Source organism: Dama dama, chromosome 10 (genome assembly GCF_033118175.1).
Source record: "Dama dama isolate Ldn47 chromosome 10, ASM3311817v1, whole genome shotgun sequence".
In the NCBI taxonomy this organism is placed as follows: domain Eukaryota; kingdom Metazoa; phylum Chordata; class Mammalia; order Artiodactyla; family Cervidae; genus Dama; species Dama dama.
In genome coordinates, this window is record NC_083690.1 from 40300308 (window position 1) to 40326851 (window position 26544).

General features: G+C 46.6%; 1 protein-coding gene and 1 long non-coding RNA gene across 4 annotated transcripts in view; one reads left to right on the top strand and one right to left on the bottom strand.

Moving 5' to 3' along the window:
- SDK1 (sidekick cell adhesion molecule 1) overlaps positions 1-26544 on the bottom strand; it is a 622975-nt gene that overhangs the window by 386959 nt on the left and 209472 nt on the right. The window lies entirely within an intron of this gene.
- On the top strand, positions 1217-6937 carry LOC133063879 (uncharacterized). The gene is made up of 3 exons (XR_009694536.1): positions 1217-1998; positions 2354-2409; positions 5800-6937. It is a non-coding gene; the product is annotated as an uncharacterized LOC133063879 (long non-coding RNA).

The window sequence follows — 26544 nt, forward strand, 5'->3', positions numbered from 1 at the left end:
AGTAAAACCTTTCCTGTCAACCTGTGAAGCTGCCACAGCTCCCCTCTCATGCCCTCGCTCTAGGCGCTTACGACGCATGCGCTGACCCCAGGTCACGGAAAAAAGAGGCGGTCTCCGCAGAGCATCTGAAACCAGAAAACTTCACTGTGAACATCTGAATCTTGCAAAACAGCCCAAGTGTCCATTTGATGCGTTGTGTGTAACTGCATATTCAGATTTACAAAAAACTGCCAGACTGTTCCTATAGTGGCTGAACCATTTTACATTCCCACCCGCTATGCATGGATGAGTGACGGAAGTGTCCCCCCATCCCCACCAAGTGCTTGGACCAATTTGAGGAAGCTAAAAGTTCCCTTCTCTACGACAGCTGTTGTCTGGCTTCCTGTACGTCCTCTGCCGACCAGGGCCTGCTTCACCTACACCCTGCTCACCTGACTGATCTTCCTACTTCCTTGACCCAGACCCCAGCTAGTGACCGCTCTTATCAAAGCGGAGGGGAGGGGCCCGCCCTTCTAGCTAGTTTCCGTGGTAACTAATGAGCCCTCCTGACCTCAATTCCCCTAAACCTGGTAATCTCCTCCCCCAGGGGGCAAAGACTGCGCCCAGGCGCTGCCCTGCCCACACGGCAGGGTGTCGCCCCAGGACCTTGCCTCCGATAGGTACGTTCCCCCACCCAGTACACCACCGGCTGTCTCTGTTGCTGACTCCTGGCTCTCTCCTCACTCTCAAAGCTGGGGATAAAGGCCAGGGAGCCTGTTATGTGCAGGCCAACAACCGGTGGAGCAGCCGGGAGACCGAGGAAAATCCCGTGAATGCGGAGATGTTGGGAAATCCAGGGTGGGGAATGGGAAGCCGCGGGTGTGAGCCTGGGCAGCTCTCCACCAACACGCAGGGCCCAGAGGCCTCCGGGGTGACCTTGAAAGTGTGTGTGTGTTGGGGGCAGAAAGCCCAAGGTGGCTGCTCACAGGATGCTGGGCCTTGTGATGACTGTCCTTGATAACAGTGGCTGCCAAGACATCTTGCAAACAACGGCCTCTAACATCTCTGCTACTGTATCAGAGTGAGCCTTCAGTAACTGGGTAGCTAACTTTCTAGAAGGAATTGGAATTTCTCTTGTGCCTTTGAGATTAAATGAACTACCTGGTCGCTCTGCAACTTTAATCTTACATGATCTCTAAGAGTAAAGGAGAAGAAAAGAGCTTTTAGGTAAACTCTTAATAATTGTAGGTAATCCCTAGAAGTAATTATGTTTTGGGAATGCCTATCTAAATATAGTCTTTCTTAGATTTTGGTAACTTGAAACTAAAGTTGAAAGTGTAATAGGGAAGAACCTTTTGTATTCTCTTCCAAAGTGAAAGTGAAAGTGGCTTAGTCCTGTCCGACTCTTTGCGACCCAGGCCAGATTCTCCAGGAAAGAATACTGGAGTGGGTAGCCTTTCCCTTCTCCAGGTGATCTTCCCAACCCAGGGATTGAAGCCTGTCTCCCACATTGCAGGTGGATTCTTTACCAGCTGAGCCACAAGGGAAGCCCAAGAATACTGGAGTGGGTAGCCTATTCCTTCTCCAGCAGATCTTCCCAACCTAGGAATTGAACCGGGGTCTGCTGCACTGCATTCTATTCCAAGTTCATCACTAAAGGGATGCTGCCTATAAGCTTAAATTATACATAATGGCCATCTCTGGGAACCCTGCTTCCCAGAGAATGAGCATTAAGCTAAAATACCTGTATTTATCTCACAGGAAACCTCCCGACTAGGCCCACTTGTGAACGGCTGCAGGAAGAGGAAATTCACACGACCTGTCCAGAGGCTGATGCGAACCAGGAAGTGTTTGACTTTACTCCCTCCCCTTTTAGTACAGAAGGAGTCTGGATCTAACTCAGGCAAGATGGTTCTTTGGGAGCACAAGCTGACCATCTTCTCAGTCTGCTGGCTTTCTGAATGAAGTCATTATTCCTTGCCCCAACAACTTGTCTCTCGATTATCAGCCTGCCATGCGGTGAGTGGTATGAGCTCGGACTCAGTGACACAAGAAGAGAATTCATGGGCCATTTCAAATAGGATAAAACACTGGAATATTAGTTGCTGGGTGTTGGTCTAAGTTTATCTACTTTTGCCTGCTCAGGAAACAAAGATTAAAGCATTGCATTTTCCATGTAGGAAATGCACAATTTCTTGCTTCTTGGGTTTTTCCAGACGTTAAGGTTTTCAAGGGTTAAGATTATAATCAGTCATGATTATTGCACCCATGTTTCTTTATCAGTTATGTCGTGATCAGGTGTTTAACTGTGCCTTTTTAAGTTTTTATGACATTTATAGACAGTTTTTGTTTTCTTCTGAATCTTTTGCAAAAGTGCTTCATCTTGAAGAAGATTCATAGGAAGGATGTTTTAACAAGTACAGATCTCTGGTAAGTTTCAGATCACACTGCTGACCTAGGTAAGTAGAATTCTAATGGAAAACCCAATGGCTTCATAAGAAGTTAACAAAAGGATTGTTTACTGAGAGAACTGGCGAATGTGGTTTTAATGTTCATGGCTTTTGTCTGGAATGTTACTGGTTTTGATCCGTGTTTTTATGGGGAAGCCCTTCCCCTCAAGTTAGTTATGACTTACAGCAATTTGGTAAACTACGCGTGGATTGAACTGAAGCATTTTTCTTTTCTGTCTGGTCTCGAGAAACTGAGACTCGTGGGTTCGGAGCAGCCTTAGCAGGGAATGGGAAAGACTGTCTCCCGTCTTGTATAGGAATCTGATTATTTGGGGGACCTCTAAAAGAGAGAAATCCAGAGGTGGGGCCTGGTGACTGGCTTTTGGCATGGCTTTCCTGGCCTGGAGAGGCGTTTTAGGAATCCAGTCGGCCACTCTTCCTGAGGAGCTCCACCACAGCCAGTTTGGAGGAGCCTTTATGACCAATCGACCAGACTTTTTTGACAAACAAATTAATCTTGATTTGGCTGTGTTTGGTGGAGGTGCATATGTAATTTTATAAAAGTATTATGTTTCAGTGGATATTAAATTCTAGCTCTGTTCATTGAGGTATTTATGAAAGTTATTGTGTTAGCCATACTTTGGCCTAGATGTTCTGGTCGGAAAGAAAATTATCTAGTGAAATTGTCAGTATAACTACTCACGAAGTGTGACACTGCTTGCTTTAAGCCTGCTGCTAAAAGCAAACGCATGATGCTTGTGTGACAATGGGGCGTAAGTGATAAAATGCACGGCCTATAAAGTGTTTCCCCATTAACATGCCCTGAGATCTGATTAGCTTTCTATCAACGTGAAGCACTGAGCAAACTATAACGAAGGCCCAGCAGTCAGGGGATGCGGCAGAACCTGGGGCAGGACGCAGGCGGGAGGAGGCCGGGGCACAGCCCCTGAAAGGCTGAGGGCACAGCCTCTGAGGACAGACATGAACCGGCTAGAACCAACCAGGTCCAAGGTGGCGGAAGACTACTCCCAATAGACCTTGAGCCTCATCACAGGCTCATTGTAATGCACTAGCATCTAAATGACACGCCCACCAGTGCCATGACGCTTCCTAGGCCAAACATAAGAGGCCCCAAACTGGGTGACGGCCCAGGATCTGGAAATCCCCGCCCTTTCCCCAACATAGTGAGAATAACCCTCCCACTCATTAGCCTAGGAAGTTACCCAGCCTGTGAAAACCAATCGCCCCAGCTCTTGCCTTCTGAGACGGCCCACAATCTGCGTGGGCTGTGTCTGCCCCGGGTGCGATGACCCTGTGCCCTGGGGCTGCCCTCAGCTTCTGAGATGGCCCACGTGCGGACTGCGGAATGTGTCCCCCTCTAAAGCAATCCACGTCTTACCTATCACTTTCTCTCTCAGTTCTTTCTGCGATGAGTCACAAGAGCCTGAGCCTCACTGAGTCCTGAGACCAGGTGTGTCGCCTCAATTCAGAGAGCGGGCTCAAGTCCATTCACGGTCTGGGCCGTGCAGTGCAGGAGGAGCCAGCACCCAGCAATGAGGGGCGGGAGTTTTAGTCATCAGTGCTTTCTACTGAAAAGTTTGTGATCAGAAGGGGAAACAATGGGAAAACCTGCATGTACTGAGGCATGGGGAGGTCCTTTTGGCTTATCCATGGTTTAACCTAAATTGTAGTGAGTGGAGCGGCCTGTTTTGTGGTCTTTCAGATGTGCACTGAGAAAGGGAATACATTTAAGTCAAGATAAAGTAGCTGGGATTCACACATCCAAGGTAAAACTGGGTGGCCACTGTATATGTGATTTTGGACATGTCCTTGTGAAATTGAAAACGGAGTCTTCTAAATTGTACTGCAGACCAGCACAGAAGCCAGAGGTGGGGGTGGCATCATCTCTGAACGCTTGTATTTTGCTGATCTCCCGTGAGGGCCTCTCAGGTGTCTCTCATCGCGTCCCTAGTCTGAGGGAGGAGATCTATCCGGGGCTGAGCACCACCGCCGGCTTCACTGCGAGGTGAGCCCAGCTGCTGGGTCCACAGTGAGATGCTGCCGTCCTCCTATGGGTTTCCTCCCCAGCAGCTTCCTCTGGCTACTGTGACTACGTGGGGACTACTGACCAGGGAAGGAAAGGCTCTCATCTTCTGTCCTACCTCCTGGACATGCTCAAACTCACGTCCGTCGAGTCGGGGATGCCGTCCAAGCACCTCACCCTCTGTCGCTCCCTTCTCCTCCTGCCCTCACTCCTTCCCCAGCATCAGGGTCTTTTCGCATCAGGTGGCCAGAGTATTGGAGCCCCAGCATCGGCCGGCTCTTGACTCGGCGTGGAACGTTTCCTTGGAGCCAGGGCCGCCCCTCCCCGTGGGGTGGCCTGGCTGTACTGTATTTGTGGTATCCTGGCTGCACCTCCCCCAGGGATACCGCAGGAGAGGGGCAGACCAAGACTGTAAGGGTGGTTCGGGGTACGGAGGGCGAGGCGTATGTGGCCAGGTCATTCAGATGACTGTCCTCTGGCTGCCTGTACTTCCTCTGCCCGACTGGGGCCTGCTTCACCCACACCCTGCTCCCCTGACCGACCTTCCTGCTTACTTGAGGCAGGCCCCAGCTAGTGACTGTTCTTACCAAAAGGCGGGTGAGGGGCCTGCCCTCTACCGGTTCCCCTGGTAATTAATGAGCCCACCTGACATCAGTTCCCCTAGGACTGGTAACCTCCCCTTTCCCTTGGTGGTGAAGACCATCCGCCACCTGTCCTGCCTGCCATGGGCCACACACAGTGGGGTGTCGCCCCGGGACTTTGCTTCATTCCACCACTGGGGGCTCTGTTGCTGACTCTGGGCTCTTTCTTGGGTCTTAAAGCTGGGCCAGTGCAGGCCTCGTAGGCCTGTGGGGTGCAGCCCAACACCTCCTATTCCTAGTTGGCTGAGAGTTTTTACCAGAGATAGGTGTTGAATTCTGCCAAGTCTTCTTTCTGCATAATTTGATTTTTTTTTCTTCTTTAGCCTATTGAGAAAGATGGACTACATAGACTGATTTTCAAATGTTAATACTTGGAATAAATCCTAGTCATGATGTATAATTTTTTATACATTACTTGAATCGATTTGCTAATATTTTAGTGAAGAATTTTTATGACTAAGTGTATGAAAGATTGGTATACAGGGTTATTTTCTTTTAAATACTGTATTTGATGTTGGTACCAAGTAATACTATCCTCATAAAAATAACTGGATTTTTCTTTAATGTTTCCATCATATATGGTTTTCTGTTCTTTTACTTTCAGCCCACCCATGTCATTCCATTTAAAGTCACTTTCCTGTAGCCAGCAAACAGTTGGATCCTGTTTTTATCGTTCACTCTACAGATCTACATCTTTGATCGTGTGTGTATGCTAAGTCACTTCAGCCATGTCTGACTCCTTGCAACCCTCTGGACTATCTATGGACTGCAGCCCGCCAGGCCCCTCTGTCCACGGGATTCTCCAGGCAAGAACACTGGAGTGGGCTGCTACTCCTCCTCCAGGGGGTCTTCCTGACCCAGGGATGGGACCTGCATCTTTCAAGTCCTCTGCACTGGCAGGCAGGTTCTTTACCAGAAGCACCACCTGGGAAGCCCATGTCTTAGATCACTTTTTTTAAATATAATTATTGATAAATTAGGGCTTAAATTTGCCATTTTATTTTTCTGTTTCTTTCCTCTGACTGTTACTCTATTTCACTGTTCTTATCTCCCTGTGGGTTACTGAAACATTTCTTAGGAATACAGTGATTTATTTCTAGTGTTTTTCAGTATCTTGAACGGTTTCCTTAGAGGCTGATGGAGGTACTATATGCATCTATAAAACTCACCACTCTGAAGTTTAGAAAACTTCCTTCCATTTAGATCCCTTTACCTTCTTCACTTTTAAAAACAAGTTGTTTGAAGTATTTTCCCCTGCACATACTGAGCACCATTTCAGATGATGCTATAGTGTTTGTTTCAACCATCAAGTATGATTTAAGACATTCAAGAGAAGCAGAATAGTCTATCAAATTCACTCCTCTTTTTATCACTCCAGTGTTCTTTCCTTTCTGAAGTTCTAAGCTTTCTTTCTGTTATATTCTGTTTAGAGAATCGCCTTTAGCTGCACTTCTGCTAGCAACAAATAATCTTAGTTTTTCATCACCTGAGTATGTCTTGATTTCCCTTTCTTCTGACGGATGTTTCCACCAGACACAAAATTTCCTGTTGACAGTTCTTTTCTTTCAGTACTTAAAAATGTTAGGCCAATTCCTTCAACACCCCAGTTTCAGATAACTGCTGTCATTAGAATTCATGTTCCCCTGTAAGTAATGTGTCATTTCTCACTACTTTCAAGACTTTTTCTTTGGTGTTCAGAAGTTTAATTATGACATGTCCAGTGTACTTTTCTTTGCATTTGTCTGATTTGGGGTTTACTCAGTTTTTTAGGTTAATGTTTTTGGCTCACTTTGGGACGTTTTCAGACACGATGTTTTCAAATACTTTCCAGCTCCCCCCCCCCCCCCCAATTCTGCTCTCCTTCTGAGCCTTGATGACATACTGTGAGCGCCTGTCTCTGCTCACAGGCCCCTCGGGCGCTGGGCTCCGCCCACCTGCCCCACTGCCTTCTGCAAGCCCCCTGAGTCCGCGCTCAGTCCTTGCTACTCTGCCACTAAGTCCGTCCGGGAGTTATTTATTTTGGTTTCATTTCTCAGTTAATTTCCATTTTGGTCCTTTTCTGCTGTTTCAACTTATTTGCTAAGCTTTCCTAGTTTTCTGTTTTTTTCCATTTATTTGAGGAGAATTAATAACTCCTTGTTAAAGTACTTCTGTGACTGGCCCCTTTACAATCTTGACAGGTTACTCCAACATCTGATTTATCTCTGGGTTCGTGTCTCCTGACTGACTTTTCTCACTCAAGTTGTGATGTTCCTGGTTCTTAGTATGATAAGTCATCTCAAATTATGTCCTAGACACTTTGGATACATAGGACTTTGCATCCCACGTAATTTTCATTTTAGCAGGCAGTTCCATGACAGACATGTACATTTGGCTTTGCTCTGCTGCCCGCCCAACTCGACTCTGGCAAAAGCGGGGCTCTGACTCCCATGACCTCTTTTCCTGAGTGAGGGTGAAGGTCAGCCCCACTGTGTGGCCCCTCCTCCCACAGCCTTCAGGAAGCGGGGGGTGGGGGCAACTGCTTCTGCAGGGTGGGCTGAAGCTCCCCTCCCACGGGGCCCAGACAGAACAGATGCGGAGGGTACCTGGGCCCACCCCTGCCGGCTCCTTACGGCCTCGTGGCTGCTGAGTTAAGGGGACGCTGGGCTCCATCCCAGAGCCCACGAACAGCACTCTGGTGGGGAGGGCTCAGAACACCACTTGTGTCTTCTCGGTGGAGGATGGAGAATCAGCTCTCGCTCAGTCCTGCCAACACCACCCAACGGGCAGATGTGAGCACAAGCCTGCTTGGGTGGGGCAGGGGGTGGGGGGCTTGGGGTGAAACATCAACTTTCCCAGGAGAAGGAGCTGGTGGCGGGGACATTCTTCCTATTCCTGTCTGGCTAGAGTAGAAGAGGGTTACCACAAGGGTAACACCTGCGGAGACTTCTCCCAGTCCTCTGGGTAGAAGGAACAATCTTTTCTCAGGGGTGGGGTGGGGTGTGTGTCTATGTGTTTATGTCTGTGTGCGGGTGTGTGTTGCTGGCTCAGATGAGTTTCTGCAGCTCCTGGTCTGGGACACGTGGTGACAGTGAAGAAGCTCGGGGAACTCACCAAGCCCTTGGTCCTTACGCGCCCCAGTCCCCAAGAGGGCTGTCTCCTCTTCTACCCCTCAGACACCCTGTGTCTTTGTTGAATTTCAGTTCTGAGGGGAGGACCTGGGAGCGGTGGGGCCACTGCATCTTGGCAGAACCTGAAGTCAGCAAGTATTTCCTGAATTGCTACTGTGAGCAGGCACAGGTGAGCTTGCTATCCTCACCAAGCCCCCTGAATCCTAATGAACAGACAACACGGAAATCGCGATGACAGTTTATGATGAGTGCTCCTTTAGGGCATGTCAAAGTCCACCTAACTCTCCACAGAAATCCTATCTGATTCTTCCAGCCCGATACTGTTTTTAACAGAACTCCAAGGCACACGACTCTTAAAAATAAGAGAGGCAAACGATCATTTGTTTGTGAGTGGGTATCTGGCAAGTGCAGAGCATGGGCTGGGCCCTGTTGCAGGTCTTAGAAAGGCACAGGGAACAGAACAAGGAGAAGCCTCGCCCTCACACGGCTCACGGCTACTGGAGGAGACAACTCCACCTCCACCACCCACGGGAAGTCTGAAAACCTGCAGTCCTTCACTCACGCAGCTCACTCAGCGTCAGTGCCTGCCAGGCAGCGGCTGGCCTGAGGAGCACTGCTTTCATCGTCAAGTTTGCCGCTAGGTCTATACATGTCCTGGAGGCCTGGTTCCGGGTCTTCTGCTGCGAGAAGAGAGTGGGCTGCAGGGCAGTGGGCAGCGCTGCGGCACTCACGACATGGGGGAGGGAAGAGGAGCAGAGGCCGGGGAGGTCGGTGACGCTGGAGGCGAGCGCGGGCAGTGTGCGCGGGGTCAGGGCGCTCGCTGCAGCAGGCACATGAACGCTGGCCCTGACAGCCCAGAGCACACACGTGCCTTGGCGGGAGCACTGCCCGTGGTTCTGTTTCAAATCTCAGCACAACTGTACGTGATTGATGACAGCTTCATCATGAAGAAGCCTCCTCCCCTCTGGAAATGTTAATTTACAAATCACAGAAACTGCCGCTTTTGTGAGAAGCAGTTGCGGCATTGTTGAAAAAGTATGAGAATCAAGACAAGGTTTGTGTTCCAGCTCTGCTGTTCAGCGGACCCTGAGGTGAGATCCTTTGTTTCTGGTGCCTCAGTTATACCTGGGAGGTGAGGACAATCTTATCTACCTGGTCTATCATCGCATAGAGCTGTAGTGAAAGGTGCAACAGGTCTATGAATTTTGTTTTGTAATTTTTAGCATCATAATCTTCCAGTGATCTGACAGGCAGGTCCTTTAAAATTCTACTAATCGAATGATTCCCTTAACTGCTCTAAGGCTATTTACAGTCTCTTCTTACCCCACGTAGTCTGCCATAGTCTCACGGCAGAGACGTGAACACATTTGATGGTGCAAGGCTCCCAGTGTCCACACTTGTGGTATTAGGTAATATACAGTGTATGGACTGCTACACTTCCAAAAAAGGAAATATTTAAAACTCTGAATTCCAAAATACATCTGGTCTCCAGGGGCTCAGAAAAAACACTGTGGACCTCACGTGAAGGGAGGAAAAGACGTCTTTGGGATGTAAAACCCATGGCTTTGATTTATTCATTCAACAAACCATCTGCTATGTTTGCCATGTCTTAGGCTCTGACCATGGAGTCGCCAAGAGTGGGACACGACTGAGCGACCGAACCGGACTGACAGGCTCTGTTATAGACACTGCAGGCACAACATAGAAAAAGCAAAGCAGTATTTTGAGATATCATTATTCTAATGATAAAAGTCACACCTAGACATTATAAATAAGTGAAATATGTTAAGTCATTAAAGGAAAAACTGGACAACGAGACAGAAACGCTTTGAAAAATAGGCATTTCCTCATGAATTTGAGAACATGCCTACCTTTTTGACTCAGCCATTCCTTGGCAAAACCCAACAGACACACGTGCAGGAATACCGGGCAATATGTATAAGGATGGTTTATAATAGTCTAAAAGGAGACAATTTAAAAGTCTATTACTACTAGCATGGATAAACAGACTGTGCTGTGTGCAGACAATGGAAAATTAAAAGGTAATGAAAACGAACATTTACCTTCTAGAACAAGCATGAATTTCATAATATGTTGTGTGCAAGAGGTCAGAACACAAAAAGAATAAGATTTCATTTATATAAAGTAAAAAACCTGAATTATTATACTTGGGGCACACCTATTAACTATATTAAGTATTACAAATTATAAAGAATTACAAACTGGTTAACATACTTATGAGTTAGGATAGCTGTTCCCTTTAAGGGAAGAGAAGGGGTAGGATGGGGGACAGGCAAACCTAAGCTTCTCAGAGGCTGCAGAGTATTTACTGACATTGTTCCTGCAGATATTCACTCTGTAGTAATAATATTAAGCTCCACAACTATGTTTTAAAGCCGGTCAGAGATATAAAATAATAATAGAGTCACAGGAAGATGCAAATACAGTAAAGTTTCTGGTACCCTTCATCCAGTTTTCCCCACAGGTAAAGTCTTATACAACACAGTTTCAAAACCAGAGTAGCCATTGGTACAATCTGTAGACTGTATTTAGACAAGACTTTCCAAGTTTTATGCAAGTTTAGCGTGCACACATCACTTTTGTAACCACCACCACCAAGACACTGAGCCGTTCCATCATCACGGCGGTCCTTGTGCTAACCTTCCACACGCACATCCACCCCTCGGCCCTCCAAACTCTCCTGGAGCCCCAACTCCAGGCAACTACTGGTCCTTCTCCACCTCCACAGCTGCGCCATGCTGAAAACATCGCAGAAATGAAACCATACAGTACAGAACCTTTTGGGACTGGATATTCTTCAGTCAGCATAATGTCCTTGAGATCCACTCAAGTGGCTGCCTCTATAAATAGCTCATCCCGCTTCATTGCTGAGTAATATTCCACGGTTGTGGTAAACCACGGTTGGTTTAATCATTCACCTCCTGAAGGACAACTCGTTTTGTTTCTGACTTTTGGCTGATTACAAAGAAGTGTCTACAACTTGGCTATTACAAATAAAGCTGCAGTTTCTGTTTGTATACACATTTTTGCTTGAACATATGGTGTTCAGTTCTCCAGAATAAGTGCCCAAGTGCCTGTGATTATTGGGTGCTGTGATAGGTTTGTTTTTCCTGTTTTTTTCCGAGTGGCTCTGTCAGTTTACACACCTCCCAGCAACATAAGTGACTCAGCTTCACATCTTGACAGCATTTGGTAATGTCACTAATAATTTTAGCTGTTCTGATAGGTGTATAATGAAATCTCATTGTGGTTTGAACTAGCATTTTCCTAATGGCTGATGATGTTGACAATATTTTTATAGGCTTATTTGACATCTGTATACCCTCTATGGTGAAATGCCTATTCATTTCCTTGAAACACATTTCATAACTGGATTTTTTTAAACCGTTATTTTGAAAATTCTGTATATATTCCAGATACAAGTCCTTCGAAAGATATGTGATTTACAAATATTAATTCTTTCTGCCAGTCTGTAGGTTATCTTTTCATCCTCTTCACAACATCATTCACATAGTAAACTTTTCAATTTTGATGAAACCCAATTTCTTTTTTTTTTTTCCCATCTGTGAGTCATGCCTTTGGCACCATGTCTAAGAATTCTTCACTACTGGTATGCTTTCAGTTTTTCTTGTTGTCCTGGTGTGAGGTTCAGGTTGAAGTTCATTCTTTTTGCCTATAGGCATCCGGTTGGTCAAGCACTATCTGTTGAAAAGATTATTCTTCCTCCACTGAATTGTTTTCTTTAAAATTGCTGTTCTGTATGTATTTAATGGGTTTCCCTGGTGGCTCAGATGGTAAAGAATCTGCCTGCCAATGCAGAAGACACAAGTTCAATCCCTGGGTTGCGAAGATCCCCTGGAGGAGGAAATGGCAACCTGCTCCAGTATCCATGTCTGAGAAATCTCATGGACAGAGGAGCTCATGGGGTCACAGAAGAGTCAAACAAGATTGAGCACACATGCATTTAATGGGCATTAAATACATTAACAAAGCTGTACAACCATCACCACTATTTCTTTCTCAAATAAAACCAACATTTACGTTTTCCTCCCTTGAAGTGAAAACTATCGTCCACATGTAAAGAAGTGACTAAGCCAGCAGCAGGGAAAGTGGGCCTGAAGAGAAGCTCTGTTGACAACAGACCTCTGGCTTCCCACAGTAAGACAGGACTACCTTAATGTATTAGGAAAACATAATAGTCAAAATCACATGAGACGGGGGAAAAAAAACCCAACAGAATAAGACTACACACGGCATCTCACAACTGATGTGAATCAAACATGCCAGCAGGACTGGGGTACGCCAGCATCTTCATTTTGGAATGTTTAAACATTTGCTTATAGATTATGAGGAGTGTAAGCCCCTCCTGAGAGCTGATGAGCAGTCTGAAAAGAGCCACATGCCAGCATGTGACACCAGGGGGAAGACCGAGTCTTCCTTCGGAGAACTGACGCTTTCCTCTCATCTTCCCGTCCAGCTCTTAGCTGTTTCCATGCAGTGAGTGAGCCTGTTGATCGCGAACCGCTCCCACAGGCTTTGCTACCGAGATGCTTCATTCTCGTTTCACGCCTCCATTCTATCAAGTGTAGTCAGCATCCTGTCCGTAAGATGGTGTTTTGTAGATAAAAACAATCCCCTTTGGAACTTGTTTTCTGAAAAGCTTGGTGTGTCACTGAAATTTAGGGGCCATTTGGTCAAATGCTAGAAAAAAAAATCTCAGCACTTTAAGTACTTATTTACTATCAGTAAAAGTGGTCTCAGAGTCAAAGGACATATTAAAAAAAATTATCCTTTAAAAATGATAAGAAAATAAAGTAAATAAGAGGACATCATTTGGAATCCTTCAAAGAAATGTTTAAAGATGCCCCTAGAAAACATGTTTAACTGTTTCAAGAGTTGTAAGCGCGTGCTCCCCTGCACTCGCGGCCCACAGCCAGGGGCAGGCCCTTGGCACGGGCCCGCGGGGGCACCAGGGTGCTCGCCAACCTAGCGCTTTCTGAGTGTTCCGACTTCTCCACATCATCTCCTTCACTGAGGCAGTTCTGGAGCCTACAAATGGGGTTACGTCTGGCCTTACCCAGGCACTGGTTTCTAGCTCATCTCTCCTCTTCATCTGCATGTCCTGTCTCTTCTGATGATGTCTCAGTTTTTCTCAAGAATTCTCCACTAGAAGGTTAACTTTAGATGGCGTTGTTCATGTTGGCCTATCTCTAATAAGGCCAAGAACCAGGAGGCTATTTCAAGGGTTTGAGGGCTGGGTGGAGTAGATGAACCACTTTGTTATCACAGAATCAGGTGTCCGTGACAGTCTCACACCGTGGAAATGGGGCTGGTGCGGCAGCTACGTGATTCTTTAACTTTCTTATAAGGTTAAACATACGTTTATGTTAATACCCAGCAGGTCCATTCTAGGAATTTAACTCAGTGAAAAAAAGATTATGTTCACGTAAGAACTCATTTGTGAATGTTTCTAGTAGGTTTTTTTTTTATAAATGGCCCAAACTGGAAATATCCCCAATGTCTTTCAAGCAGTGAGTAGAATAATAAACTGAGGTGCATCCATACAATGAGACATTCCTTGGGAATAAAAAGGAACCAGTCACCTATGCGTGCAACAACAGAGATGAAGTGCAAATGCGCTGTGCTAAATGCAAGGGTCAGAGTTCAAAGGGTGTACACTGTAGGATTCCATTTACACGCTGTTCTTGGAAGATTCCAAACCATAGGAGCAGAAAACAGATCAGGGATTGCTAAGGACTGAGGAGTGGGGAAGAGCTGAACACAAAATGAGGACATCTGGGGGTGAGGACAGTGGTTTACACCCTGGTTGTGGCAGTGGGTCAGAAACTGCATGTTTGTCCAACTTCATTGGACTGTACCCTAAAACGGATGGGTTTTATTCCTTAATTTTAAAATGAAGGAAATAAAAGATACAAGCTCTGGATAGGAAAGACTCGGGTAGGAAGGCGCTGGGAGGAAGACTTTCTTTTCCTGCTAGGTAACCTTGCCACCTTGCCCTTGAAGCAGGAGGGCACAGATCTCCCGGGAAGGAAGCAGAGCCACATCAAGGGGACCCGCTCGGAACCAGGAGCTGCCCCGAAGGCAGCTTTCCCCGTCTCTCTCCTCTCCCCGCCCCGCCCCGCCCCGCCCCGGCCTCCCACCTCACGTCCTTTCTCCTCAGCACCCGGCCCACACCGCCCTTTGCAGAGCTGCCTCCTCCACGCACGGAGGCTCCTCTGTCGTCCTGTAACTTCACAGGAGGATGCGTGGCTTCTTCCAAGAAACGACTCTACAGGCTTACAGTGTCTGGGTTTCCTAGGACAGCTTTCTTTAAAGATTCTGATTAGCCAAGGGTCAGCCGGTGGATTAATTTCTCCGTCAGCCGCAATCTGAAATCAGCCGTGCCCTGAGGAAGGAGCCGTGCGGTTCACACTCGGCCCAGCGGGTTCTGCCCTTCAGCAGGAAATGTGACCGTGAGACATCTCTCAGAGAAAAGGTTCATTATGTGTCACCAAACAGGATTTTTTTAAGTTATAGGTTTAATGGACCTCGAGACAGGGTAACCCGGACAGAGAAATGACATAATTAACCAAAGGTAAAGAACCGAGAAGCCACAAGATGTGTTTCAAATAGCAAGTGGCCTCTTCTGCCTAAAGCCACAAGACTTTTTGTAGTAAGATTAAGGAGAGAGAAGCCAGATGCGCTCAACTCAAATAGATGTCTATCCTTGCGGGCAGGGACTGGAGACACGGCGAGACATACCACAACCTGGAAAAGAAGGCTTCTTTCAGAATAACAGTGGTGCGAGTTGACCCAACTGTACTCTGCTCTGATGGTGGGGAGAACAGGGTGGGTCAGCACGTAACCTGGAAAAGAGAAGCTGAAAGAACAAAAGACTTGGCTGTGTTTCTCAGCTTATCCCAAGAAAAAAAGAGACGGACCTGGATGCATACAGAACCCCAGGTAGACTGCTGTAAGGATAAGACTAAGTGTCCAGCCTCACCACGGCTCAGAATAAATATCTGCTAACGTGGTCTGGCTCCTTCTGTCTGCACAGAAAACACCCTGTGACGCCACTCTGCTTCCTGGATCTCCCGGTCCTGCAGAGAGGGCGACCTGAGAAGCAGGTGTGGATCTAACGGCCACGGGAGTGTGCTGACCCCTTACTGGAGATGGGTGCTTGGCACGTCCATCACTCAGTCCTCAGGGCAGGGCCAGTTCCGAGAACTCAGACCCAACAAGTAAACAGAAGCCAGCCTGGCGTGTGCGGAGCTGAGGGCCTCGCTCTGGACGCGCTGATGAGCCCCATAGGGGCCAGCTGCTCTTCCCTGATGAGCTGCTAACTCTTCTTGCTAAAACAACAACAGGTTTTTTTTTGAGGAGTTTTAAATACCAAAAAAGACAAAAGTCAATCATATATGAAATAAGTGACATTGTGGGGTTTTGTTGTTGTTTTTCTTTAGTTCAATATAGAATCACCAGAGTGATGTACCGGGAAATCTACCTGGTGAGGTGAACTGCAAGGTAGAGGCAGGAGGTAATAGCCAGGCCTCAGGTGATAAGAGCGGAAACAAGGGAGTGTCAAGGAAAGAAAAGGAAGAATGTGCAGGACTTGCCTTCACGCCACAGACAAAAGTCAACAGTCTGTAGGTCAGGGACCCCAGCGCAAAAGGTGAAACTGTAAGGATCTCAGAACCTGGGAGAATATCATCTCGTCATCCAACAAGAAAAGAGACCTTCCTCAGGCCGATAAAGGCATTGACCGTAAATGAAAAGATGGTGAGTGTAACCATGGTAAAAAAATAAAATAAAATAGTAAGTTCTTCTCTTCAATAGACACCATACGGAGCACAAAGACCACCCACAGGAGGAGGAGACACCGCAGGCAAAGGCTGGTGCCCGGTGTCCACAAAGCGCTCCTACAGATCAGGGAGAAGAGCAGCCACCTCCAGAGAGGAGACGGGCAGGAGGTCTGAAGACTCAAGCAGGCACCTCGTAAGGGAGGAGAGGCAGCTGACAAACACACGGACAAGAGCAGACCACACACACGAACGCACCTAGCTTACTTAAGTGTTGGGGAAGTTAGAACCCCTGGGGTAAGACTATACACCTGCTAGTGCGGCACATCTTTAAAAATCCGAATATTGACAAAGAGCTGGAGCTTTTTCTTCCTTTGCGACGTTCAGAGACAGTCTGAAAAATGTAGTGAAACTGAAGACAGGCAGAGCCTGTGGCCCCGTGCCCCAGGAAGCACGTGCAAGGACACAGTATCGGCGGGGTCAGCGTCCAAGACCCCCAGTGGCCCCCGAAAGCTAGGAGCGCACCACATCCGACGTGCGTCATGTTGTTTCTGGTATAAAAGTACCTATGACAACATTCAACTTACAAGTGAGCCACAATAAAAGATCACCAACAGTAACTGATGATAAAACAGCCTTAACAATACACTGTGATAAAAGTTATATAAACGTGGTCTCCGTCTCTTGAAATGGCTCACAGTACATTCTCATCCCTCATCTCACGTGAGAAGGGAGGTGAACGGTGTTGGCAGCATGACCCAGCGTGAGGCTACCATCAGCCTTCTGACGGCACATCAGGAGGAGGGCCGTCTGCTTCAGTGATCCGAGACGCTGAACTGTGACAACGCCCACGACTGGATGTCAGGAGCAGACGATGCGGGCGCTGGGGGTCTCACCACGGTGGACGGGCAGCACAGTGAGAGACTGCATCAAGCAACTCACACCAGTGCTCGATTCACAACTCAAGAACTGCTCACTTCTGGAACTTTCCATTTAATAGTTTTGGGCCTCGGTGGGCAACTGAAACCATAGACAGTGAAACCACAGACAAGGTGGGGGGGCTGTGCATTCATAGCAGGGCCGCCCACTGTAGCCATAATTGCAAACAAGACGAAGGCCTGGCAACCACAGGATGGTAAACTGTGGCATGGAAACCACACGGCAATGAGCATGCGCCAGACACAGTTACAAAAACCTGAGTCTCAAAAACGTAACACCTAATGGAGACAGCAACACACAAAAGAACACACTCTGTTTGACTCCATTGGTATAAATGCCCCCCCCCCCCCCACCAAAGAAGCAAAAGCAGTAAAACTAAAGAACAACGAGAACGTATTTCCACAGAGGTCAAGTCTTCTGGGCTTGGAATGGAGGGGTGATTGGAAAGGGACCCACAGGAGGGTTACAAGTTGTGTTCAAACTGGAATGACAGGTGGCCATGTGGGTGTCTGCTGAATATCATGTTTTCCTTTGTACATTTATGTTTTGTGCACTTTTCCACATTTATGTATATTTCATAATTAAATACAGTGGCCATCAGTTCCAACAGGGACATTAATAGTACAGCTGGGCTGGGGAAGAAGGCAGATTTCAAAGGAACAAGATCAGGGTGACGATGGTTCATTTTGTAAAATGCTGGTCGATATTTAGACATGCTGAAGGAGAAACAAAGACAAAGATATGGGAGTTTTAGTAGAAAGTGTGCATGGTTAACTTTTTCTCTGAATTGTTGCATTGTGTTTATATTAATTCCACAGGCATGGTTTTCTAAAATAAATTAGCTTATATAAAATTAATCAGATAAGTGACACTTTTCATATGTTGACTGTTAAAATCTCAATGCAATGTGCCTTTATATCTGAACTGAAAACACAATAATGAGAGTATTAAAGCTTGATGAAACATTAAACCTTAAACTTCTTTTACTTACTGCCCCTGCCCCAAAGTTAATGCAAGGTATATGCCTGTCACACTATCAGCGATACTTCCATGCGCCTCTATCTCTGGTGACCAGAATTACCAGCTCCTGTGAGTCAGCTATTTATAGATTTTCATTTAGCCCCAGTTTTTCAAAAGGCTAGCTTTAAAAAATCATTCTAGGCCAAAATGTTGTTCTACATTTTACTTGTATAAAAAAGAAATAAGTGATGTTATCATTTTTAATAACAGAATAAATAGAAGCTGCAAAGTCCCAAAGATGCATTTTTGATAATAATATAGTTATAATAAAATTACATTTGAAGAACTATATAAATTTCACGGATATATATTTCTCAAATGAGAATTTACCCATGGTTAGGTCAGAATAACCTGGCAGGGTATAGAGATATGCACAAGAAATTGCATGTGTCATAATTCATTGGGATTTTTATTTCTTATATCATTTATTTCTCTTCTAGGAGCACATTATGGAAAAAAACAAATCTCTACCACACAATTTCCCAAACTACAAGAGCACCCATTTAACAAAGCACAAGTCCTTAAAGAGAAAAGTAAATTAAAAACCCGCTTCAACTCCAAGTTTAGAGAGAGAGAGAGATGTGATTATGTGGCTCAGGACCATCAAGAGTGAGTGTGAGCATACCCAACGCTCTCGTCCTGTGGGACCTGAGACGGGAAAGCATAAACCAGTCACCCTCCCACCCGCGCGGTGAAACCACGCTGTCGCTCAGATCTTTTTATCCCCATGAGCATATTTTAATAGGCAAGTATGGAAGGAAAATTAATATAAGTCATAAATCAACCAATGCAATCAACTGCTTCCTGTGCGCCAGGCGCTGCGTCAGGGCCCGGGGACACAGGTGACTGCCACGGCGTCCATCCTCACGGAGCGCACAGGCTGTCATGGCCCACCGGACCGCACAGACCTCGCGGCACCTGGGCTCAGCCAAGCGGCCTGGAAGTGTTCTCAGAGGAAGACGACAGGCAAAGCCAAGAAGGGGTGACAGTCGGGGGAATGGCCTCCGAGGCAGTGGGACGGCGCGTGTGAGGTCCTGCGACGGAGGCCCCAGCGCAGGCGGGGCAGACTGTCCACGTTGCTGTCCTGCGGAGGGACGGGGCAGGCGGGTGGAGCCGGGCGCGGCAGCCGCCGCCTGGACGACTCCAGCGCAGGCTTCATCGTGAAAACCACGGAAACCACTCATGGAGGGCGCCCGCGGGACTCGTGTGGCCTGCGGGGAGCGCCTGCCCTCCAGGGCAGAGGCTGACCGGGAGGACGGAACTGGAGCCCTGGGCGTGGGTCAGGGTTCCTGCGGCGATCCAAGCAGCGCGTGCCCGCGGCCGCTGTGGTGGGGGAGAAGGAGAATGTGATGACCCCGGGGACTCCACGAGGGAGGCGAGGGAGGGATCAGGAGACGGCAGGAGCTGTTCTAGGTTCTCCGCCCTTCACTAATGAAGCAGCTGAAAAACTGCCTTCATCACTACAGATCCATCCAAGTCTGCCCGTAGAGAGAGGAGAAACAACACAACACTCCCTATTTCAAATGTGAATAAACCCTTTACTGCTTTCTGACCCTGGCGGGCACTGGACAGACTGCAGACTGCCCAGGTGTCGGCGTCAGAGAAGGGCCTCTTCTCCCAGGGTCGCCCTGGGTCCTGGAAAACCTCCGAGCACCGCTTCCTGCTGCCCTTTGCTGTTGCCTTATGTCAGGGAGGAGGCGGGGAGGACAACTTATTATGGGGTGTCAAGCACAAGACCAGCTCCATTCATTTATTCAATCCTCCAATACCAACACGTGTGGGGCACTGTGCTGTGTGATGGGGGTGCGAAGGTCAAGGAAAACCAGCCCCTGCCCTCAAAGAATTCCAGCCTCGCTGGACTTGAGGAAGTTGGGACTGGAACAAAAGTAACAGCAGAATTATTCACTATTTTAGGTGACGTGCCCATTCAGGTGACTTATCCATCGTGTTAAAGAGAGCGTGCAGAACTTGCTCAAGTGTTCCCCTAAGTGAGGCTGCTAGTCATAAAGCGTGGTGCCCAGGGAGTCAGGCTTCAGGATGCGGAGGGGAAGAGGCTGGAGCCTGGCGGACACGCCCGCAGGCCCGCGATGAGAACCTACAGAGAACCCGTACCTGGAACCTGCTTCACAGAGGAGGGGCCCAAGCACCAGTTCTCACCACTGGGCGAGAAAGTCCATTCTTTCTCAGAGCGGTGCATCTTTCATCTGTTTCTCTACTTTCATGTGAAGTCTGCGATCTCCAAGCTAGTCAAAAGAGCCTACTCAAAGGTGCAAAGGTCTTAATCATTCTGCTGTTGATGTGGCTCTTATCTATTCTTCCTGAAAATGGCACACTGTCCTTTAAAGTCACTGCTATTTTTCAAACATGAAGTTATGAAAGTAACATTTTCTATTTCTTGGAGGCAGTGTTCCTTTGTCTGAGAGCCTAAAGCAAGGTGCCAAGTTGTTAGAACTCGTGCAGACTTCATCTACACCCTCAACTGTGCAAAAAAAAAAAGTTTCCCTAGAAAGAGATTCAAGCATACCAGAAGCTAGATTATACCATCTCTATTTTTCAAATTTATAAGCACAACAGCAAAGGCATTAAGATGACCTGAATAAAATGTGCATATGAGAAGAGAGCACACGGATTAGACTTTCTCATTATACTCCTTCACGACATGACTGCACTTTACCGGGAGCTGCCCTGAGCTGTGGGGCAGTTAGCAGCCTGGCATTTCTCATGACAACAGCCGTGGTGACTAAGTGTCTCAGTGACGCACTTGGCAGGCACCCCCGCCCGACTCACCTTGTGTCTTACCTCCCCTTCAAGGCATGTGTGTTTTTGACAAGCATTCCACCAAGAAGAAAGAAAGACATCCTCCCTGTGCAAACTAGGGAAAGCTCACTGAGCTAATTTCAACAGGCACGTTTCAGTAAGCACTGACGCGGTTCAGGTGGGGAACAAAGCGGGAGACAAGCCAGAACGCTCGTAAAAAGGCACGAGCAGTTATACAGTCATTCTGCGAGGCTGAACTGAGATGCTGGGGTCAGGGGACATCTTAACAGCTAATTTTTCTCAAATTGACAATGCCTAGCATACTCTGGAAGCGTATCACCTTCTTCCCATGGTGACAGCAATCTCTTACTTTGAAACATGCTTTGAAAATAAGTTCCGTTCAACTGAAAATAAGCCTCACTTAGCAATTACAGGATAGTCAGCTAAGGTTAGACTTCTTTTTCTACTTTCCCAGCTTCTTTAATAGATGCAGAGCCTTTGACACTGGCAGGGAAAACATATAATATGGCAAAATTCATAACGACAGTGGCCGTAAACAACAGGTCGGGTGGCCAACCATCCTTGTTTCCCCGGGACTCAGGGACTTTTGGCGCTCAACTGGAACAGTCCCGGGCAGACCAGCAAGAGCTAGTTACCCTGCACGCCACACACCCTTCCCCAGACATGTGGTCTAAACAACTGTTTATTTTCTCAATGTACCCAATGTTTTGTTGTACAAATCCCTCGATTCCAGCATAAACCTCAAGAGGAGAACTTCGTGGAAAATAAACAAACAAAAACCATGGAACAAGCCCCAAGTCAAGGAGATATGCTACAAACATAAATTCAACTTCCCTAAATATTTAACTTAAAAACTCAAAGGAGAAAAAAATACTATGCATGAAGTAAACTTGCATTTTTGATTAATCCCCCTAGAATCACCTCATTTGAAGACAGAAACATGGGATGTTCATGTCTCTGCTCTGGGTCATTTTATTATCATGACAAATCTTATTCTAAAAGTATCACAATCTTACTTCAAATATGGACAAATCAAATCTTTTTACTATTATAAAAGGATTTTAAAATATGGGAATGTTTGACTCTATGTAGTTTATTAACACTAATTTAAAATAATCTAATTATACATTCCTTCAAAGTCCAAACTGAAATCAAACTTATGTCCTAGCTGTCTGATATACGTAAGATGCATGCTGTACACACAGGCATGCACACACATATTCAGACGTGTTTATGCATGCTCTACATCTGTTCCACACATGTGTGTCTCTGTGGACATGTGAACACACACGTGAGCACGATGTGTGAGCATGAGACACACCCGGAGGACACAGGGTCTGGAATATCTGCCGCGGCTGGGCTGTGTCTCAGCAGATGAACCGCCCCGATGCTGAGCCTGCGGGCTTCTTGCCTCCAAGCGTCCCTGTCAGCACCCTCCCTTCTCAGCCCAGTGAAGACCGTCTCCCTCCTGGTGCCATCACCATCTTGCTAAAACAGGGCCTTGACATGGACAGGTGGACTTTCAGAGGGTTGTCAGCAACAACTGGTTTTGTTCCTTTGGAAGTCAGGAGCAAGGCACAGCAAGGGGGATGGCGAACATTAGTCCCCGTGCTCCAAGCCTCACCCTGTGAGCTGCTCCGGGGCTTCCTATTTCCTGAAGCCGAACAGGGCATCTCCTGGAGAGCAGCAGGACTCGTCTGACCCCGTCCCTACACTGGCAGAGCTGCATCGCAGCGCACCCACAGGTGCTGCCTCACTGCTCCTTCACGGGTCCCACCTTACCTACTGCTTCTGAGGGCCTGCACTGTGGTTCACACGAAGGACTAAGGAGATCACGTTCATGCCACCAGATGGGATGAAAGTAATCAGAAATACAAAAGGCAATTTTGCTTTGCGAGATTTACTTGAAAGGAACCAACACCAGGAGAATACTACAACCACTGCCTCCTCCGCTATTTGAAACCTTCAAACGAGTAATCACAATAAAAGAGGTAAGAACCACTAACAGTCTCAAGGCTATTATATAATCCAGGAGCCAGGCCAAGCCCTCTACATGAATGGGTGCTTGTACTGTCCCATGAGGTGGGGATTAGTGCTCTTCCAGCCACACAGAAGGGGAAACTGAGCCACGGAGGAGCTGAATAACAGGCCCGAAGTCACACACCATTAAATGGAGGAACCAGGGTCTGAACTCAGAGCTCACATTCTCTGCCACCACTTTACATTGCTTCTTTCTGAGTTGTATGTATTATCCTTCCTAACCATACTGAGAACAGTAAGATAGCAGAAAGTGCTAAGATGGGGACATAAATTTTTTTACGTTCTTTTTAAAATTTTTAATCATTAGATGCTTTTCAAAATTTCCATCACTGAAACAATTCCTTAATTTCATCATGAGATCAAAGAACTGACTAAAATTTATCTGAGGCCTTTACAATTTATTTAAATTCATACAGAGTGTGTTAGATGAAAACCAGGCACTGAACAGACAGACACCCCACTCACAACCAGAGACCAGAGACAAGCCATCGGCAGGTTGCCAATTCCGCCTTCCTCTCCAGCTTTGATTAACATGATTATGGATTTACATCCATTTTCACAGACAAAATTTGTCAATTTAACTACAATTTAATTCAGTAATATTAACTCATACACAGCAACTTCAAAACAGACTATGATTTCTCCATATATATCTAGTTTTAAAATCAGAAAAAGTTAGTAAGATTACTGATAGTAAATTAGTTGTGTAAAGTCCACACCATGATACAGGTTTCAGGCAGAATACGAAGCTCCACAGAGCTTAGGTAAATAGTGATCGTCATCATAGGCAGTAATGACTCCCCAGTGATTTTTGTGGAATGAAAGACATGTGTTAAAATGGGTAGACTTCACACAGACAATTTCTAAATACCCAAGGTTACTCAGCATAGGTAATGCACAAAAGTGTCCCATGCATTAAACCATAGACTCAGACTACAAAAATAAAGTATACACATTGTACATGTAACCTCAGGACATAATTTATCTCCTGGATATAGCAATTTTCCTTGTCTCATAATGAATGGGCATGTCTCTACTGAAGAAGGAAAGATTCATGCTCTCAAAGATAAATAAGTTCTAAGGACTCCTCCCCATTTATAATCTTCCAAGGTAAAACAGTAAAATTCCGTCAGCGGTGATAAAGATGGAGCACTGAAACACCAAGAAAAATCATCCTGGGTGAAGCGTGAACTTGCCTGGTAGGGTTGTTTGATCCCAGACTTTCTAATCTGTCCACAGCACACTGCTTCCAGAGGGCCTTCCAATTTACGGCCACGGCGGCGAGGAAACTGGACCTTTGCCCACCCAGCCTGCAGAGCTGAGTCCAGCGTGTGCAGGTTTTGCCCGAGAGGTGAGGAGCACTGAACAAGGACAGGCTTTCCCTCTCTCCCCGCGTCTTCCATTCTGCCCCCCGTTTCCTTTCCTCTGCTGTGCTGGTGCTCTCCTGTGATCACTTCCTCCCCTCCTCTCCTCCTCTGCCGCCCCCACCACCCCCTCCTCATTGAGTCTGTCCTGGAATTCAGGTCCTGTCCACTCAGACCACCTGTGGGCCGCATTCAGGTAAGACACTCTCTTTTGGTGATTCCCCGACGTCGGCAGCTTTGGCTGCCTGCTCCCTTCCTGCTGTCTCTTTTTGTGGGCAGCTTGTTTCTATAAATGTTGGCATTCTCAGAGCTGGCTTCTCTTCTTTTCTAACATCTCTCTCCCCTTCTCACGGTTTTAAATGCCACTTGTACGCTGATAGATTTCCAATTTTGTGTCTCAAGCTTAGATATTTCCTTTGAGCTCCAGACTTTTGTCATTCCAATTGTTGATCCAAAAGTTGATCTCTGCACACCGATTCTTCACAGGTGTCTCTCTCAAACTTAGCAGGACCCCAAACCATTCTTATCTAGTAGTCATTGTTTCAGTAAATCAGAAACAAGAAGCCTGACTCCACAATGTACCCAATTCATCTTTAAGCCCTATTGAGTCTACTTGTTTAATCCTTATTTTCTTATTGCTGATTCATTCTATAACTGTTGATTATACTTTGAACCTATAGCTTTAATTCGTCCACTTTCCCCATTTGCTCTGCTCTGTCTTAATCCAAGCTGCCAGTGCCGCATTTGCAAATAAGATGTTTGCAAAAGCTTCCTGAGAATTCTGTTTCCACTGTTACCACCCATTCTTCACAAAACAAATCAGATCATGACACGTGCCAAGCCTTTCCACTGCACTGAGAACAAAACCCCGACTCTCTTCCAGAGCCGCACGACGGGGCCCTGTGGTCACCTGGGGAACCCCCTACTGCCACCCACGCAGATGCCTTTCAGGTCTCAGACCACCAGGCTCTTCACCACCTCCGCTTCTACCAGCGGTGGGCCCAGAACATGCGGCCCCCTTTCTTCATGTCACTGGCTCCTTCTCTCTCTCCAAATTTTGGTCTAAATGTTATATCCTTGAATAGGGCTGATTCTCTTGATGCGTTGGTTCATTTGCCCATTTCTCAGCTGTTTACCCTTACCAGACTCTAAATTCTGTGAGAATAGGGACCGATGTGATGTTATCACCTGCCACAAGTGTCTGACACAAGGAAGCATCTGGCAAGTGTTTCTCAAGGGAAAAAAGGCACGTCTTTACCCACACAGAACTTAGCTCAAGAAAATTACAAAAGAAAAAAAAAGATCCAAGGAAATATTTAATGATGATCAGTGAAAGTAAAAAAGAAGATTCAATGAAATATTTAATGATCATCAGTCAAATGTAAAAAAAAAGAAGAAAAAATGCAAAAAAAGAAAACAAAAAACAACTCAGTAAAGACTACATCAAGTGTCAGGTGTCAAAAGGTCACATCATATGAAATGTCCAAAACAGAGCAATGAATATGGACAGAAAGGAGGTCAGGGTTTGCCAGGGTCTGGTGATGGGGGCGGGGGGGGGGGGGCGTTGGTGGTGGTGAGCTACAGATTCTGGGTGTGGGCTTTCTTTGGGTGATGAAAATATTCTGTTGGTGGTGGTGACTGCTCAACTCTGAATACACTTGACCTTTGAACAATGCAGGTTTGAACTGCACAGGGCCACCCATGTGTGGATATTTTTCAACAGTAATATTCCAGTAGTCATGTACGGATGTGAAAGTTGGATCATAAAGATGGCTGAGCACCGAAGAATTGATGCTTTCAAAATGTGGTGCTGGAGAAGACTCTTGAGAGTCCCTTGGACAGCAAGGAGATCAAACCAGTCAATCTCAAAGGAAATCAACTCTGGATATTAATTGCAACTCTGGATATTAATCAACTCTGGAAATTAACTCTGGATGTGGAAGCTCCAATCCTTTGCCCACCTGATGCGAAGAGCCAACTCATTTGAAAAGATTCTGATGCTGGGAAAAATTGAAGGCAAAAGGAGAAGAGGGCAGCAGAGGATGAAATGGTTGGATCGTATCACCAATTCAATGGACAGGAACTTGGGCAAACTCTGGGAGACAGTGAGAAACAGTGAAGCCTGGCATGCTGCAGTCCATGGGGTTTTGAAGCGTTGGACATGACTTAGCGACTGAACAACAAACACTACAGTCCTACATGGGTCTGTGGCCAAAGGAACCGGAGATACGAAGGGCTGACTGTAAGTTACATGTGGGCTGACCCCAACACTGCTCAAGGGTCAACTGTATACTAAAGACCACTGAACTATACAGTTCAAAAGATATACTTTTTGTAAATGATTTATTTTAAATTTTCA